We start from the raw sequence: 19,842 nt of genomic DNA, 5'->3' as shown, positions 1-19,842 counted from the left end.
GCCGAGGCAAGGAGAGGACTCCTGCAGAGCTCAGGTGGCACCACTCTGCACAGGGGGAGGATGCAGGGATTGTCTCAGACACCCTCTCAAGCCCTGGTTAGACCCCAGGGTTTCTCCACCCAAATCCTGCCTCAGAACCAACCAACTGCTTAAAGCACTCTGAGAACAGAAGGGGTGTTTAGAGAGTACTCTTAACATGATTCTCACCTTATGTGTCTATTAAGTATGTAGACTCTATGACAAAGTAAATCATTTCCTTGCTTCCTGCCAAGAGCTTCTGTTGATGGCAAATGTTGTGCAAAAGTCAAAAATAAGATGCAAACATTACAGGCCAAGTACTCATTTCCTTGTATTTCAACAAAAATATTTTCACAACAGCATGACAACCATCTGAAAGTGTGCAAGACTCTAGCACGTACTGGTTAGTAGTTTTGAAAAAACAGCCACTGCAGCATCCAGTGTTCTGCCTGGATCAATGACCGAAACAAAAGAACAAAAACAAGGAAATGTGAAGTAAAGGTTAATTGCATACTATGTTGTGTTGGTGCTATAAAACTAGCTCAGCTAAAATATGTAAGTGACCTTGTGTGATAATTGCTTGGAAAAGCAGGCAGGCAGCTTCAGATAGGAAACGTAGTGAAGACAATTTTTAGAATGTCTAGAAACAAGCAAGTTTCAGTATAGTCCACGTAATAAGTCACCTAGTCATATCATGAAAACCAAAAATATTACTTTCAAGGTGTTTGCTTTGGGGGTGGGAGACCTTCAAGGATCTCTACTATTGAAGTTAACCACTGCTGTCTGCCCCCAGGCAACTCTGATGAGCATGCAAAACGGGCTGCGTATTTTTTAATGATTTCCTATTGTTCCATAGTTAGTACAAAAACGAGTACATAAACACATCATAATAGACAAGATACCATTTAATATCTGTTTAAATACCGCAACTTTATTGACATATTCTCTTAAAACTTTATGCTTAGCCGTTTTCCTTCTTTTTAAACCCACAGGGGAGGCACAGCAGCAATTATGCAACGTTCTTCCTTCAAAGGCAAGGCAGTTTTGATCGAAACTCCCTCAACGTTCACAGAAAGCCCAGCACGTCCCGGCCCAAATACTCACGCAGAGGTCCCTCACGTTATGTCCTCAAGTTTGCAGCCGGGCAGTAAAATATTTACTCGGCACCCACAAGCAAACGTTGCCTGCCCGACTTGCAGAACTTTGGGGTGGTTGTCGGTGACAGCCCCTCACGGCGATACCGGGGGCCGAGTAACCGCACCAATTAGTTAATGCAGAAGGGGGCAAAGAAAAATTCAAGGCTGAACGAAGCCGAAGTCGGTGTCCGAAACACAGCGCCCCTCCCCACACAGGCACACACCCCCCCCCTTCCCCCTGCCCCCGACCCTCAGGTAAGGCAGCAGGGACGCACTGTCCCCGCCTGCCTCACCCTCCCGCCTTCTCCCAAGCGCCAGCCCGCTGCCGAGGCACAGCCTCAGGCACCCTTCGCCTCACCAGCGCTGCCCGCCACCATGTCGTGTCCCCCCCCCCAAACTCTTCCTTCTCCTCCCTCACACCGACCCACGGCGCTCAACTTCCTCAAGGCGCAGCGCGGGCACCTGCGGGGCGCGGCCGGGCCTCCCGCGATGGCGTGAGGGGGGGACCCGGCGCCTGAGGGAGAGGCCGGCCGGCCACAGCGCCCGCCCGCCCGCCCCACACCGGTGCCGCGCCCGGCGCGCAGAAACCCCGCTCCTAGGGACAGGTCGCCCTCCCTGCCGCCCCCCCACCCTCTCCTCTCCCCCACAGCAGCGGCCCCAGCTCACCTCAGGGTAAGGACGTGTTTTGTTTTTTTTGTTTTTTTTTTTTTTTTTTCTTTTTCCCGCACCTCAGCACCCACCCACCCCCCCGCAAGGACACGGCGCTCTCCCGCCGGCTCCCAGGTCACCCCCGCGCCGCTCCCCTTGTTCAGGGACACCGCACCGCCACGGCCCCCCGTTCCCCCGCGGCTTCTTTCCACTCAGCCCACGGCTCCCCCCCACTCCACCCCCTCACCCCCCCCCCGTCCGCCATCGCTCTCCCTCCTCCCGCCCCACCGCCCTCTCTCCTCCAGACCCTCTGCCGCGGGGTGATGCAAGGTGCCCAGGGCTTCCTCTTGCGTTACGGGAGAGAGGAAAGGAGGAAGGAAAGCAAGCAAGAGGAGAGGGAAACTGAAGAAGAAAAAAAAAAAAAAAAAAAAAAAAAAGATAGCTAGGTGAAACGAGAGCCTCACTCCTCATTGCCCACCTCCCCACCGGCAGTACCCGGGCAGGGCCCCTCCGCTCCGTCCGGAGCCCGAACCCCCTCCCGCTGCCCCCGGGGGGTTATTCCCGAGCTCCCTCACCGCTCTCCCTTTAGGGCCGATTCTCCGCGTCGCTGCCTCTGGTGTAATGAGCTGAAGACCGGAGCGAGCCGCCGCTCGGAGCTCCGCTCGCCGCTCTTTGCCTTCAGCCGAACGGGCCCGGGGCGGGGGCGGGGGGGGGGGAGCTGCGCGGCTCCGTCCGGCCCCGCTGTGAGGCCCTGCTCCCGCCGGAGCCCCTCCGGCTGCGGCGCCGGGCCCGCCTGTCCCCTCCGCCCAGGCTCTGCTGCACCTGCTGCGGGGCTGGGGCTGCCCCTGCGCCGGCGGGCCGAGGAGAGGAGAGGGCTCCCTCGCTCCGTCCTCCCTCAACTTCTCATCGCTTCCCTCTGCCCCCACTCCGCTCCGCCGCCCGGATACACCGGCGCTGCCGTCGACCCCCCCCACCCACCCCCCCCCCCCGGAGACGCTGCCACCGGGTCCCTCGGCTGAACGAGGAAAGGCTGCCCCTCACCCCTTCGCCCTCGCCGGCGCGGAGAGCCGCCGTCCGGGTCGCCGGGCGCCCTGCTGCCCCATGCACTGCCCCGGCTGCCAGGACAGCGGGCAGCTGCCGGCGGGGCAGCTCCCCCGGGCCCGCCTCTGGCGGGTGGGACCGGGGCCGCCCTCCGCCAATCAGTCCGGTGCGGCGGCGGCGGGCGCGGCCGAGGGGCTGCCGAGCGCCGCCGGGGCCTCCCCCCCCCCCGCCGGGCGGCGGAGGGCGAGGGGCTGGGGAACCTCCCCCTCCGCCTGTCGTAGCCGTGAGGGGTATCTCGGCGGAGCCCTGTCCTACCGTCGGGCCTTTGCCGTTGCTAAACGTCTTCTTGGGTTAAAAAAAGAAAACACACGAGCGCCCCAAAAAAGCCCGAAGAGTTTTGCCCCCCCCCCACCCCCTTTTCATTACCGCTGAGTGCAGTTGCACTAATTGATGCTGGAGCGACACACAGTCCTTCATTGCCTCTTTTTGCAGGAAAGGGGTCTCAGATCCCCGGTGCTTCGGTACCTGCCTGGGTAAGGCTGACTAAAAAGAACGTACAATTCCTGTATCTCCTGTCCTCCATCATCCTGAAAAAGACCTACCAGCAGCCTTCCAAGCGATCACCTGGCAAAGTTTAAATACTAATGGTAATTATCAAATTAGTTTTGTGTGTGTGTTGTTTAGGTATATGTGGGTTTGTGTGTTTTTTTCCTGTCATTAACTTACTATATAATAAAAGTGTAGTTTCACAGCTGACAGACAGCAAAGGTCTTTAAAAGAACAAGATTTGCCCCCCTCCGCCTTTTAAAATCCAAACTTTTTCCCCGCTTGCTTTAAGTTCAGAAGTGTTTTATGGACCCACCAAAGTAAATGCTTATTTCACTGGAGTTTTTGCAATGAAATTTAAAGGTGAAGAAGTTTCAGACAGTCTTTCTGATTTGACAGGTCAAGTTACTCCTTTAATAAAAGTGAAGGTTTAAGTTTCATCAGACAAGAAAGTTAATGAAATTTTAATGATAAGTTAATGAAATGCACAATAAGAAAACTGAACATAAGCTCTAAATTGATCTCCATTCTAGTCAAGATGGCTCGCAAAAGAAAATTAAACTTTCATTCAAATTAATCCAATTTATTTGGGACATAGACCTCATGATATTCGTTTTGGAGCCTTTAGAAAGCTCTTCTGTTTCTCCCGTATAAGACAAATGATTAACATTTCTCAGATCTTGTGCCCCGTTTGACATCTAGTTAACATTACATTAGGTGTTAGGCTTAGCAGGTGATACTCAAATCCTACAAGCTAATAGCGGCCTTTGGCTTGGAGGTAAGTACTGAGCTGCTAAAAATGAGGTTCTGAAGGTAAATGTCCCAGAATCAAGCATACAGAAGCACTACTGTGTAGAAAGATTTAGTTCCTTCAGGCAAAATAAATTTCAAACTGGAATGCCAGTTGAAGACAATAGGTAATCGCTAAATTAATTAAGCTCCTCTGCATATCTAAACTACCTTCTTATTCCAGTGCTTACTGATTTAGTAAAATCCAAATAGTGCAGACCCATTCTTAGGTTAACAGTGGGTTTAAGTCTAGATTTGAACCAAGTATAACTTTTGTTGAGACTTCCTTAGGATGTTGGTATTTCCTGCATGTTTATGAGTATTCTTTTTATTTCTTCAGTAAAACAGCTTTAATAAAGCTGTTCTTGCTGTAGAAGTAGGAATGCTGAAAAGTAGCAATTGGTGCAATTACCTGGGGAATTTTATTAAAATTACTTATCAGACCTTGGTAAAAAATTAATTTAAGAGTCTTTTTGTGGAATGTTGTATTAAAAATGTCTCACAGTGATGGTAGTATTTTGAATTTAATTACTGTGTACTATTTAATACTAACTCCAGAGAGAATGTTGCTTCTAGGAGCTTTTTTTATTCATCCCTACACCTTCTAACCTTCCTGTCAGCAAGTCAGAGTTGCTTGATTTTATCAGTGTTCTGCCTCCCCAGTTTCCTACCTTCAGCAGACCGGTGTAGGTCAGATAAAATATTTTATTGAAAATTAAAATGTTCAGAGTTAAGGATTTCCTCATATCATTGTACATTTATTGTAACGTGATGTAGTGATCTTACTTTGGTACAAATATTTCAACTCCAAGTACGTGGTATTGTCCTGTCTTTGTCTGTTACGGTTACATGCTAGTGCAAAATTGTTTTTATTTCAAACTCCAGATACGTGTATAATTTTGTATTTAACAATTTTGTATTTCTTTCAAATGGTATCTTTTTTCATTTGAGGGAAGTACTGAAATATTTGGTACCCAGTGTTATGAAAGCCCCTGCTCTCAGAGAGACTGACTTTGGGATTGGAAGAGTATCTTCAAATTTGAACACTCAGTTAGTATAATCTCAGTTTACTGTTTTCTAGTCAGATAATCCTGTGATGATTTTTTTTTTTTTTTTCTTTGACTAGTCCAGGAAAAGCAACTTCAAATAGTGGCTGTAGTTGGATATCTTTTCAATGGTTTCCTGGTATAGAAGACTCCAGATGTACTACATGTTGATTGTCTTGCCTTCAGTGTAGGTTTTAAGTACAGAGATACAGTGCAGTTTGGAGTGAAACCTTCTAAAGTTCCATATCACATTCATTTTCCTGCATTTTCTTCCCACTAGAGTTTTTATCATTCTCATAAGAATATAGAAATATCACACTGTTAATTCCAGATTTCTGCTTCTTCAAATCTGCTTAGTTGGACTAGACAATGTATGTAAGTTAAATAGAAGATTCTGTCCCTTGTGCTTTTCTCCTGATTGGCACCGGTGTGCTGACAAAAGAGAGACTGATTCCTCCAGTAGATTTCTGGATCCTAAGGATTCACATACAGTTCTTCAAGTGTTTCTTTCCTAGTACCTTCTTTGTTTTGACTATACATGCACGTACTTCAAGAGTTTCTACAGAGCAAAGTCAAAGTATAACCTTCCTTGTAACTCATCTAAGTGTTAGTTAATTTTGCTTGTTAATTGCTGTGAGATCATAAGCAGCCAAACTAGTTTATTTAAATAAGGTTTTTAGTTCTGTTGCCTTACCAATTTGCCAGATGGAACCAATAATCTGAAATGTATATTACCTAATTTAACTGCAGTGTTACCAGATAACTACCTCTTCTAAATCTGCTTGCCATGTCTTCTGACCTTGTTCACAGATCCCCATAAACATAATGAAGGTGTACAGAAGAGTGTGCCTTTGCTGTAGGCAACTGTTGGCCTTATTATCTCACATAATTGACACGAACACAAAAGTCACATTTATTCTACCTACATAGGTGGTTCCCATAACTCTGTATTACGGCTACAAATGGTGGCTCCCAACAGAAAATAACTACTGTGTGATCACTCTCTGTTTTGTGGATCTTGTAAGTGTGAAATGGTAATTTCTAGTTAACTGATGTGTATTCGGGTAGCAGCAGAATATGAGGCTTCTCAATCACTTTTTCTCTTAGAGGAGAAACCTGCGATGCACCTGCAGTTCTCTCAGTGCAGCCTGTGTGTTTACAAAACATAATGTTCTATTTCCTTGACCAGAACTTTTAACAAAGGAAGAGGAATCATTTATAAACAAATTTAAGTGAGATCTCATCTCTTACTATTCCCTGTCTAGCAGTACTGTAACCTTCCAAGGAGTTTTTTTCTCCTGAGTGTGCATTGACCACAGGGTCAGAACAATTTCATTTAGAAAAGTGTTAAAACCATTAATCCTACTTCAATGTGCCTTGTTATGAAGGACATACTGTGGTTAGAGAAGGTACAGGGAGGAGTGCTTAAAGTGTTTAAGGGAATTGAGCAGCTGCCTTATGAGACTAAAGCTGGAACTCTTCTATGTGGAAAGGAATAAAGCTGAGGGAGGATATGGTCAAGATTTGTAAGGCTGTGAAGCAAGTAGAGATGATAAATACACAAGCGTTCTTCACTAGAGCCTGTAATCCAAGAACCAGGTGACACTAGCTGCAGCAAGTATCAAAACAGATTAAAGCGATGAAAAGAAGCTCTTCTGGAAAAGTAGCTGACCTTGATTTTTTTTTTTTTATTACCAAAGGAAGTTACAGAGGCAGGCTGTTTCAGCAGGTTCAGAAAGGGAGTAAGCAGCTCATGAGCAACAAGTCTATAAGCAATCACTAAATGCTGGGGCTTATCCTGTAACTGTCCAAATGCAATAACTGAACGCCCTGCGTGAGTAACAGGGGAGTTGATTATAGGAAGTGGCTGCGCTGCCTTTGGAGGGTATTTTCTCTTCCCGTTGTCAGAAACTGAATAGTGGCCTAGAGGGACTTCAGTCACCAGCATGGTATTTCTTGTGTTGAGAACTCTCAACTAGAGAGCACACGTACTCGTGAACTGAGCTCTGTTTTGTTGTTTCTGTACCGATTTAAAGAGAGTTTTGCATATGAGGTAGTAGTTGGAAAAAATCTAAAGACTCTTTGGGGTTTCTTCCAGTTAACAAATGGAGGTGAGTGTGTTTTTACAAAATTTGGCTTCGGGGTAATTAAGCTATTTATGTCTGAGCATTTTAAAATCCTAAGGTAGTGTAGATGTTAGGTTGAAAAGTAGTAAGCAGGCAAGAAGTACTGGGTGTGGTGTAGATACTTGTTGATTGAGCAGGGTTTTATTTATGTTTCCTATTTTGGCTACTTTTGGTTGGTTTGTTTCTTCTACGTTTAGCTATGATTCACTGGTCAGTTCAAAACCTGTGCAACTCTCTGTCCTCCTTGTGTTCTAATGCTACTCTTCTTACATTGCGCACTCAGTAGCTTCTCGAATTGTGTAATAACTGCTTCCTCATCATGCTTTTAAAAAGAAATGTAGAAATAGCAAGATGGATGTTTGTGATCGCATTTTGACAAAGCTGTTTGTTTTAAATTTAATTTCAGAAGAAAAGTCAGTAAAAAAATCTGTAAATGAAAAATCATGCCCAAGGTTTTATTTATTGTTATTTTTCTGTTCATAAACTTTTCAGTTGTGATGTTTTCTTTCATTCTTTGGGAGTTGAGATTAGAGTCAAAAATTGAAAAGTCATTAGTATCAGTCAGATTGAAGGTTCAAATGCTGAATGATTGTTACTTCTCTGACCAAACTGGTTCGTATGACCTCACAAACCATCTGTGTGGATTTAACCGGAGTAGAAGGCTGTATTTTTAGGTGCAATTAAAATGTTTTATTACATACAAATGTAATTTGCTACTTTGCAGGTTTCTAAACTGCATGCAAATAATGCCATTTACAGCCATCCTTATCCTTCTTAAGAGAAGATAAGGGCTACAATTTTATCTCTTTAAGCTTGGGGAAGACAACACATAACAGATATTGGTGATAGTCTCTTGTCATTTTAGAGGATTAAACTGTATTCAAAGTCTATTACCTGATGGGGTTTGCTTAATCTGGCTAGTTTGTTAGGCATGAAGAAGCATTTACAAAATGCTACTCAATAAAGTCTCCTTTTAGAAGGAAAAAAGAAGGATCTTTTAAGTACTTAGCAGAGCTTGGAGCTAGTACTAACTTTATACCTAACCCATGCAAGCTGCTTTTTCAGAACCAACTGACATTTTTCTGGTCTGTATTATCTACATATTGTAACAAGTACTGATTTGAAAATCTGGTTGCAGAGAGAGTAAATCCATCCAACAAGATGCCTGAATGTACTTTGTTTTAACATTTTCTTGATAAGTGGCTTCAGGAAGTATGGATTAGGCTTGATGATACAGTTATAATTTAAATCATGCATAATGGTAAACTGTGGTTTATGTAATTTTCCTGTATAAGCAGAGAAGTTTAGTAGAGTATGACCATAAGTAAGATAATTAATAGTGCTTGGATGGTCTGCCAAAATGTGTTTCTGTTTAACTGAAAGAAAAACAAACAACAAACAAACAAACAAACACAAAAAAAAAAAGGGCAACAAAACAAACAAATGTATTACTCCAGCAGTATTTTGTTATATTTGGTTCTTGCAACATTTCTCATTAGGAGAACAGTCTTACCACACCTACTAAAAAAACCACCAAACCCAGAAAGCTCTGTGCATCTTGTTTGTTCTCCTTACCTCATCTGAAGGGCAAGAGCAATGAATAGACCTAACATGTAGAACCTCAGTATGGACTTAAGGAAGTAGTTAATTGAACTGAGATCTAGCTGGTCATTTGATACTGGGATAATTGACAGGGGTGTGGTATGGTGTGTGTGTTGTGTCTGTGTTCAGTTTTCTGTTTTATAAATGGTTGAGAGAGTATTCATAGCCGTAATTGTAGACTGGCAAAAGCTTGACAAAACAAATAGTTATTAATCTCCTTTTAAACAGAGTTCCTCATTTCTTCTCTGTCTCATGCAGGTGGGTAGTTTCCTTTTCTCTCTCTTTCTTTTCTTTTTTTTTTTTTTTTTTTTTTACTGTTGTTAGAGGTAAGATGAATAGACCATATTGGGCTCACTGTTGTTATGTCTTTGTAGTCAAAGGAGACACTAAGCAGTAGTCTGAAAAAGTTTGCTAAACAGCTTTAGAGTCTTCAGAAAAGAATTAATGTCCTTCCTTCCATAGATGGCTGAACACACGTCTTCTGTCTCCTCGGTCATTGCTCTAGATGCATGTTAATGGGCTCTATTTGGTAAACTAAGGATGACTGTAACTTTTCCATTTGTCACAAAAGTACTCTGTTTTTAAGATGAGCTTGCTAAGTCTATGAAAGACATTGTAGGACTGAGTTCCTGCAACAGTAGCCAAATAGGGTCAACCAGGAGGTCCCTTTCAATCCTAAACTGCTGAGTAGAGACTTGTAAGACCTGAGAGAAAAACAAAAGCAAAACCAGAACAGGACTCTCTAGCCTCCTCTTTAGAACATGTGCAAGGGTTACAGGGTAAAGATCCTGAGTTCAAGCTGTAGCGCCAGGTGACTATTTAATATAAATACACTGTCTTGCTTATATACAAAGCTAGGTGAGGTGGGGAACAGTGATTTCCAGCAACTGCTATGAAACAAAATGACTGAACAGCATGATTAATCAAAACTGCTAAAGTAATAAAGCATGGGCACTGATGCAAGTCCACAGAGCATGGAGAGAATAAGGTATTTCAAGTGCCATGAGCATATCTCAGCAACTCTGCAGTACTTTGGTAGGTCAGTAACTTCGAGTATTACATTCCTTGCGACAGCTGTAGGCCTTCACTAGCAATGCCTGTTTATCTTGTTACAACTCCTGCATTGGGTGTGATGGGAAGCATTCCAAAATCACTCTCTGTACCTGCCACATACCAAGAAGTTGTTTCCCAATGTTTGGGTAGCCACCACCACATCCTCATGCCAAATGTTCCAAACAAATTCCTCACTTGTATATCTGTGTCTTTCATTCTGCAAACATTATGATATACTCTGAGAATGTCATGCTGAAGTTGCCATCATCCACTGTTTTAGAAATCGGAGGACATCTTTGTGTTTCATATAGAGAAGTAGTCTTTCCAGAAAGTTATTCCTTTTGGTTCTGCAGTTTCTACAGTAATATGCATCTTCACAGAATTTCCTTGTCCTTATTTCATCTTCACGCATTCCTGTACATCTTAGGAACTATTTGCCATCTTCCTTGCTTTTGAGCAGCCCTGATAATAAAAGCATTCTGTCAAGATTTCTTCTGAATGCTACAGAAACCTTTTTTCATCTTGCAACAAATCTCAGCCCATCTTTCTTCATCACGTTGACGTGCTCCAGGCAACATAGTGGGTGTCATTTCTTCCCTTCACATCTAAGAAAAGCATCCCTGCTCTGCAGTTCCACCATCAAAATTTGTTTTAGAGACCACAACCATTTGCAACTAAGGCTGTCTCTTGTCTGAATAACTACCCCTTTTAGAACACCTGCTGTGTACTTGCCCCTTCCGTACAAGTAGCTTTACAATTTCTTACAAATGCAGCATGTAATAATTCAAATATTAACTCTGTACTGCTTTATCTGTTTTTAAGAGCGTATCTGGTACATTTCCTAAATGTTAGGTTTTTCCCTGTTCCATCCATTTTATGCTGTCTGTGGGCTTAAAGCAACTGGAAAGCTTGTACGCCTGGATGTATACAAGTGATTCATTTAGGGCAGGGGATCTGCTCTAGAACAGAGAGCAAATTGAAAGTCCTTTTCTCTCCAAACTGCTCTCCTTAATTCAGTTTTCAGTGTAGCCTATTTCCCTTATGTTTAGGAGGCAAATTCAATACCAGAAGGATGGAAAAGAAACTTTGAAGAAGATTGAGAATTCATTTCCATTTCTCTCAAAATTAGAGAAAAGGATAGTCTTAATAAATTAGAGCTCTGACAAGCTATTAAAGATTATTGAGATTTTAAATTTATAATTAAACATATCTGTAGATCCTAGAAATCTGTTGGGTTTTTTTCCCCCACTGATGGCCTACTTAATGTTTTCTTTCAGGCCAAAGGTCTCAAATGAGTAATCATGTATATTTGTCCATGTTCTTTTTATGACTAACCCATGCACTAACCTTTGAACTTTCGTACATTTAATAGCTTGGATGTAATGCTGCACAGCATCATGCCAAAAGGCTGTATTCAATAGAGCAAGGAAATTATTTTTAAACAAGTAGAATGTATGTATCACTGATGCTGATATTCTATACAAACTAACACCAGAAAATTGGTTTCAAACAATTGCAGAAAATAACTAATATTCTGCACTATTGAAATGTGTAATCCCTCCTTTTCAAATAAGTATTTTGTCTGCTCTTATTTTCCAGGTATCTTTTCTTCCTTTCTCCTCCTGGAGGGGAAATTTGTCTTGCATTAATCCTCTCGGTTTATTTTCTTTGCATTCCATTAATACATTCTCAAATGTAGTTGTCTGGGTAAGGAACCACTGAGCTTATATCTTGCTTGTATCTGTGACCTATGAAGAATTTCATTAATCACTTTTAATAAGCACGGCTCTACATCTCCTACAGTGATTAATACTTCAGGTTTTCTTGAAACTGCAGTTGCTTTCCTATAACTTTACAGTTAGACATAGTTGTAACAGTATAATCGAGAATCCTAGACAGATGCTGTGGCCAAGTTACCATAGTTTTCTTTTTGGTAAACCTGCTAGGGCAATGAAGTTTGTATCTTCCTTTTTTTTCTAAAGAAGGCATGAGCATATATTTTATCTTCCTTACTCAGAGAATAAGATGAACTAGATGTATTCATTTGAATGCAGTGAAGGCTTATATTTTAAATCTGAAGTCCTTTCAGATCTAGAATCAGAAAATCGGAGCTCTATTTTGTTTTGCTTGAAATGAAATGAGGAACAAGAGAAGAATTTATTTTCTACCCAACACTGACATCTCTGCTTAGAAACAGTCAATTATTATGTAACCCCATCTGTTCTTATGAACTACCAGGGAAACCAAAACTGGACAGGAATAGTAGCATGGGTAGATAATTGCTGATAGAGACATGTTGGCCCTAACTTGTGATGGAGGGGAGAGCAGACTCACCATTTCTCAGTACAGAAATCTTCTAGCTCCTCTGCAGTCCTGGGCTGATGCTATCATATAATGATACGTTTCCTGTGGTTTTCTCCTCATATGAATGCTCTTCTTCTGCAGGACCTTGTCCTTTACTGAACCTTCAGTGTTTTAATTGAAGTTATTAAGTCTGTCTTACCATGTACGTTTATATTGAAGCCCTCTTGGGAACCTTGAATAATATATTGAAAGTTTTGCTAAGGGAAATGGAATCTTCTTAGTTTCGTCCCAAGATTGTGTTAAATATATGCAAGAGAATCAAGATGTTTGGAGCAGTGACCTGTTACACTTTCTTTTGTCCCATTCTCCTGTTAATCTAGTTGGAATGACTGACCACCAGCCAGTCAAAAGTGTATGTTTATGGAAGAAAACTTGTCATTTAATGAATAATCTCTCCTACACTGTAGTTCTACCAGCAATTTTGGAAGGTTGATACTTTTACTGGTAAAGCATAGTGAAGCTTGGTCAGTGTGAAGTTAATGGAATGTTTCCTCTGTCTGTGGTGAGAGTTGTTGTGGGTTGTTTTTTCCCCCATGCATGATTATAAACTGAGATTTTTGTGAATGTAGAAGTGTACCAGAATCCATTACAGAATTTTGTCCCATCTGGATTTGAGTATTTGGAAGCCTCAGTGAAGCTTCTTTCTGCAGAAGAGGGGTCTGCTGCTTAATGTTGTGCCTGTAGAAGTTTTGGAGTGCAGTTCTGGAGTACAGCTCTGGAGATTCTGTGTATCCAGAATAGCTATAGCCAGTAACAGAGTGATTGTTGAGCATGGGAATCATAAAATAATTTAGGTTGGAAGAGATGTCTGGAGGTCTAGTCCCACCCCTGCCCAGAGCAGATCATACTAGTTGTAGGTGCCTAGGGCCGGACCATGGGAAATTTGAACATTTCCAAGGATGGAGATTGCACAGCCTATCTGGGCAACCTTTTCCAGTGTTTGACCACCCTCGTGGTAACAGGTTTTTTTTCAGATATCTAATCAGATTTTCCTGTGTTGGCCTTTGTGTCCATTACCTTCCATACTACCACTGTGCACTTCCAAAAAGAGCCTGGCTGCTGCTTTATACCATCCCATTAGGTGGCTGAAGACAGCAATGAGATCTCTCCTCAGCCTTCTCTTGAGATACAGGACATTAAAGAAGCTATTCATCTCTATTCTTTCCATCTTTGCCTGCTTGTGGATTTTGGGCAATAGCATGACAATATCCCTCTGCACCCACTCAAATCTTAGGCCTATTTTGTAAATCTGGGTGCAGAGGGGTTTATGTGGAGCAGAAACAGTGGCTCCCAGGAGGACAGTGTTTGGAGACTAAATTTAAATCCTGTGTTCTGGACTCAGATCAGATCTTGAAATCTGCAAAGGCTGGAGGGAAGACAGAAATGATTCTTCCCTTTGATTTATTTCGTATTTGTGAAATAGCTGAGAAAGCACTTGTGAAGGAACTCATTGCAGAGGAGGCAGTTTGAGGGATGGAATAAAAATCAAAGGAGAAGAGACAGGATTAGTGAAACTGAAGGCATTGGTAGCAGCGAGGCATGACCAAAAGTTAAGTATAGATGATACAAATGCAAAGAGCAAACTGGAACTACTGTGTGGTGGACAAATGGTCACAGAAATCATTGTATACATCTTGACAGGCTCAGGCTTTCATAGATCTAAGTCATAAAGGAACAGAAAGCTACTTTTTTTTTTTTTTTTTTAACATAAATTCCACAGTAATTTATTTGTGGACAAGGTAAGAGTAAAAAAAATAATCCAAATGTTGCAAGAGAGGAATCATGGAAACCATTGAGTTGCATTTCTCTAGAGCAGTGGGGGAAGATTATTGGTAGAAGGGGGAGGAGTCATTTGCTTTTCAGCCACTGCTTTGAATAATGAAATATTTATTCCCCAGGAGAAGAAAAGCTGAAACAATAGAGCTGTGTTTATAGAAAAATGGTCATTTGTCCAGACTCTGATTTCTGGTTCATCAATACCTCTTTGTGAGAGGTACTTCCCTGAAATATGCCTTTGTTTCGCATGGAATGCAACCAGAGGCGTATAGTGCAAGGAGTCTCAGTTGGACAGGCTTAAACAAACAATAAGACAGGGCACAGACTGAAATTAAAATGTATATATTTTTTTTTCTGTGCCATGTTCTATTCATTACCTGATTAAAGCACAAGGCAAAACAATGCGACTTGAAGCTTCCAACCAGATGAGTCGTATGTCTGTACAGCAATGTTAGATGTTTTTAAAACATAATGCAACATCATTCAGATGGCAGTTGTCAAGCTTTCCATACTCTTTGTTTGATGAGGTTCTAAACGATGGAACTCATCAGCAAAGCTCTCTTCATTTGTGTCTGTTCACAAGAACAAACACCAACTTTTTACTCTTTTCCCAGACCACTGAGCCCAGTGATCCAGAGTTATACTTGGAGGGAATATGACAGGTGGTAACTGAGATGGCTTTAGGTCACTTTTCGTGTAATACATCTGTGTTTTCAGAGTGACATCTGCTTGCCCAGAGGCTGCACTAGTCTATTTTCTTCTCTCCATGCCCCAGTATTGTTTGTTGGAAGCAATTAAGAGCTAGGAATATTTATTAATACATTGTTGTTGGTCATGTTCCTGTTGTGATGACAGTGTGTGTTAGGGCTTCCTTTCTCTGTCACAGAACCACGATGTGACCTAGTCGTAGCAGAAGTTTAGGACTGGTAGTTTAATGGCATATGGGATATGCTTTGGATTCGATTTGTTGTACTTTTTCTCTCCGTAATCATGTTGACCTTGGCTGATATTTTGACTTTTGTTGTTTGATTCTTTTTGAAAGCACCATCTAGTGGTAAAAACTCACAGGGAGATTTAGGAATAGGGTTCTGTTTCTGCTCAATGCTTGCTTTCTGTGGTAAATCTGTTTCTCTTGTTTTTCCTTTGCTAAAAATAAGAGCATTTCCGTAGATTCCTTTCCAGCCTAGTTCCCATTTGGAAACTAATTGGCTGCATCCCACCTCTGTGCTGCTTATTTTTTTGCCAAAGCTTAAGTCAAATGGGATGATCACCAGGAAGCGATATATGATTCTATAATAAGTGATGGGTTTTGTACTGCAGTCAGATAAACAGGTGGTACTGTACCAACAGAACCATGTATTTGCTCTAGAGGCAGGTTAGTCTGCAGAAGGCTGGATGGAGGAGAGCTGCTCTTCTGTCAACTGTTTGGATTTTTTGAATAAAGTGATTTATGTATTTTTGAGACAACTAAGTAGTAAATAAGATGAAAGGATATTGCAGTCTCTGCAGCAGAGACACATACCAGAAGAGTGGCTTCCCAGGAACAATGTGTGCCCAGTTGAGAAGCAGGATGTGAAATAAGGACAAGGATGGCAGTCAGGGGAGAGACAGATTCTGCCATCTATTGTAAAAGCAACAAATGCCATAGGATAGAGGGATAGAAATGACCAGGAACCGGAAAGTAAGAAACTACATGGATGATAAATCATGGAGAATATGTATGAGAAGTCAGTAAATTAAAACTAGTTAAATACAACAGTGCTAATGCATGGAGAGTTCACTGAGAAGTCAGGACATCAAAGAATTTGTCAAATGACTTGCACATGTTCATGACAAGTTTGGCAATAACTGTTTTATTGTATCCATATGACAGCCTGGTTTCAACAGTATGAACATCATTACGTCTGCACAAATAATTGATTTGTTCTGGTTGCTGAACAAAACATAAATGCATGCAGCCCAATGAAATGAGCAATATTTTATTTTGACTGCTTAATTACAAAAAAATTAGGGGGTTTCTAACAAAACAGAAGAAATGTTTATGAACAATGAAATTTCATTACCATTGACAACCACAGTGATGAACAGATGGTGTCACACCTTGCTGTCTTGCCTGCATCAAATACTTCCTCTGACTAACAGGTTGTTGAAAATCTATCTCTCCCTCCCAAAATAAGACTACCTCCCCTTCTCATCATCGCCATATTGTAGAGTACCAGAGGTGTCTTTCAATTTCATTAAAAATTTCGAGGAAAAAGTGTTTTCTGATGATCAGTGAGTGTGCAAATACATAACTGCAACATCTTAACCAACAGATCATTAAAAACTTGTCCTACAGTATGGTATGACCTGCTGTTCTTGAGCATTTGGAGAGGAAAATATGAGCTTAAGCTTCTTTAAATAGGAAGGGGTTTGAAATCCCTTTTTTTTTGACCTAGGAAAATGGCACATAATTACTAAGATTAAAATAAAAGCTTCAGTGTTGTTGGTTGTAGAAATATTTGCAGCCTAAGCTGTGTTCAGTTTTGAACCAACTGATACCACGTTTCTGGTATAGTCAAGAATCAACAATGAAAGAAAAAAAGTTGCTGTGTTCTTATTATTGTGCTGCACACAATATATCTAAAATGTAGGGAGCCAAAACACTCCTCAGGTTTATGTTCACCTATCACAACTATTTGTTACAACAAAGGTGTTAACACAAAGATAGATTATATATGTATGTTACCTTAGACATAGGATTTATTGTTAGCATAAAACTTTACCGGCATAATACTGTAAAATTGTATTGTCACGTATCTTCCAGGCACAGATGTGAAAGACAGTTGTAGGTACCTCCTCCTGTTTGAGTAAGGTGCAGTGGCGCAGTTACTTGTCTTTAAAATACATAGGAAGAAAAGCTTTACTAACAGGCTGCTTTCTATCTGCTCTGGGATAAAAATCTCATCGATGTTTTCTTAAATCATGAAAGAGTCTCTGTCCTCACTGCATAAAACTTTGAGCTATCACCAGATCTTAATTCTCAGCTTAGGGATCTGAAGGGATCACTCCTTTCTTGCCAGAAGAGATGGGACCGAGGCTAAAGGTACTTGAATAAGTCAGGTCAAGTCAGCAAAGCAGATAACGAAACAGTGTCTTTCCAATGTGTGACGAGTAAGGACATGACACTGAGAGTGACTCAGAAATTCTTTTGCAACCTATGAGGCACTGTAAGTGTTGATTAGAAATAACCCTCAAAAACTTGACTCCAAAATATAATTAGGTGTGAATTATCACACAAACATTAAGGCATCTGTGAAACAGTGTGCAAGTGCGATGATTAACGTGGTGATTGTGTAGTGAACTGCAACTGCGAATTGTAGACAGGAGTTGCTGAAATGCCGTTAAGTTGCATAATAAACGCACATGAAATTAAACATATGTTACCTGTGACTTGTGATGTGTGGCTGTCGCTTATGTTGATCAAACCACGTATGGGGAGTTGAGCAAGAAGTGCAAACAGTGAGCAAGCATTGCTATCTTCCTGATAGTTTCTTGAGTGTCGGCGATGAGGTTCTTGCACAGCAAGTGTCCTGCTTCTACTTAGCTGGAAACATTTGTGGGTAGTTGTACGCCCCTCTTGTGTGCCTAGCGAGTGGCTGTGGTGCCTACCGTAGTTAAATACAGTCAGTGTTAGGGGTGCTCCAAGCAAATCTCTCTATAATAGCAGTTGATTCCACTTTAAAATTATATTGCAAGTTTTGCTAAGTCATTAAACTTTCTAAGTTCAGGAAATGGAGATTTAACTAACTTTTGCATTATTGATCATTAACATTGTTTGTCTAATGGGGGATTTTAAAAAGGACTGTGTATGAAAACCAGCAATGACTCTTGGATTAGGATCTTTAAGGCTCCTTACCACAGAGGTAAAAAGCCTGTAAGCCCTCTGGTCCCAGGATGGTAGGTATAAGTGTGAATGAAAATCTGTGCTCGGTTTGCCCTCTGACAGTCAGATAAATTTCCATTCATTCTGTGTTTCAAAAGAAGTTTTGGAATATTAGTATGTTATCATAAAATGCTTTGTTTAAAGTTAATTAACATTTCCCCGGCAAAAATCTATTTAACTTTAAACCTTCAGAACATCTCTAAACATCCCCAACTCTTCTCATATATAGACATTTATGTTGTATTCTGTTACTGGCTTCGAAACTCGACCTTGTAGTTTCACTGCAGTTCTGAGCAAACTTTACAATAGTGTTAACAGACAAGAATATATATATATATATATATAAATGTGTGTGTTGCCACATGGCATCTATCCAATCCAACAGGTCTTTAGCTAGCCACGTAACAAAAAGGAGAAGGTTTCATTATGAATCTGGAAACACACAGGCTCTGTCTAGAACAGGGGATTTGTCACTTCCACTTATGGACTGACAACAGCATCACAATTGTGTCACAAGAAGGGTATTAAAGCTTTTCTATTCTGATGTAGTTCTGATTTTAAAAAAAATGGTCATAAAGGTCTGTTTAAATTTTGGTGAACTTGTATTGTATATTTATTGTGCATATTGCAGAGAGGAACTGCACAACATGACACATTTTCCAGCAAACTTAGGCAACAAAATTCAGCCAGACTACATTTATGTTACTTCTCGTCTTTTCAGTAATGATCTGCCAAGCATGGTCCTCAGAGGATAGTTCTTGATCATTAACGTAGAGTTGCCAGAAAGTACAGCTATCCAGGAAATTTACTTTGGCTCACAAAATTACAAACTCTGTTTCTTCATGATATAAGTGATGTGATTTACTCTTCAGGAAAACATTCCACTCAGCAGAGCCAAGATGTTTTTAAACAGACAACTTATTTTCAAAGACATACTTAACAATTGGTCCCTCTTGCTTGTTTTTTACTATAGAGAGAGAATAGGATTGATAATAGAGGTGAAACAGCTTTTTTTTTTTTCCTTTGTTTTTGTGTGTGTATGCAGTGCATAGCACGACCACCATTTGACTAATGTAAATTACATCCTGATGCATCTGATATCATGATGAAAGGAAACAGGATGAAAATCTACAGACTGAAACAGGGAAGATGAAAGCACTGTAAGCGAAATGCGTTATACCTAGAACATTGCTGAAGCAAGAACAATGCAAGTAAAATGTAAGTACATGAACCTTGCCAAGAAAAAATACTAATTCCTATTCCAAAATGGCAACATCCTAGTAGATGAAGCCTTTAGTAAATGGTCACACCATTAGAAAAAAATGAACGCTAAAGGTTGGAAGATATAATACGATACTATTTAAAATTTGCTTTTAAAGGTCAGTGTTATGTAGTGTTGCAATGTCAAATAATGAGCTAGAAAAATAAATGGTTTATATACCAGCTATATAAGATGGGAAGCTACAGTTAATGCTCTGACATCCCTGTTGTGGACTAATCCCTTGGGTTTTAGAGGTTATATTTACCTGGTCAAGTTTGAGCTCATTTGGGGTCTGCAGCAATGCAGTTTAGCCCTGAAAATCAAGGAACTGTACTGATATTTTGCTCTTCATACACCACCAAACACCCCTTCAAACAAAACCAACCAAACACGCACACAAAAAAACTCTAACCCAAACAAAGAACCCCAAAACACCAAACAAAACCAACCAAATTAAAAAAAAAAAAAAAACACAACAAAAAAAAAACCACAACAACAAAAAAACCCAAAC

The 19,842-nt window shown here is 41.2% G+C and overlaps 1 protein-coding gene and 1 long non-coding RNA gene across 3 annotated transcripts in view; one reads left to right on the top strand and one right to left on the bottom strand.

Moving 5' to 3' along the window:
• UGT8 (UDP glycosyltransferase 8) overlaps positions 1-2,948 on the bottom strand; it is a 49,495-nt gene extending 46,547 nt beyond the window's left edge. Inside the window, exon 1 of one of the 2 annotated variants that reach the window (XM_042796714.1) lies at positions 2,844-2,948. The gene's annotated coding sequence lies outside the window, so the exon portion shown is untranslated. Of the gene's footprint in view, positions 1-2,377; positions 2,778-2,843 lie in introns of those variants that run through there. The other variant, XM_033007336.2, reaches the window with a different exon arrangement.
• On the top strand, positions 1,714-19,274 carry LOC122153778. Its single transcript, XR_006165664.1, has 3 exons — positions 1,714-1,826; positions 3,336-3,490; positions 19,116-19,274. It is a non-coding gene; the product is annotated as an uncharacterized LOC122153778 (long non-coding RNA).
• The last annotated feature ends 568 nt before the right edge of the window (positions 19,275-19,842 follow it).

The sequence above is a fragment of the Tyto alba genome, unplaced genomic scaffold, assembly GCF_018691265.1.
Source record: "Tyto alba isolate M040663 unplaced genomic scaffold, T.alba_DEE_v4.0 Super-Scaffold_23, whole genome shotgun sequence".
Lineage (NCBI taxonomy): Eukaryota > Metazoa > Chordata > Aves > Strigiformes > Tytonidae > Tyto > Tyto alba.
The sequence above is the reverse complement of the archived record's forward strand: the minus strand, read 5'-3'. Positions and strand labels throughout refer to the sequence as shown.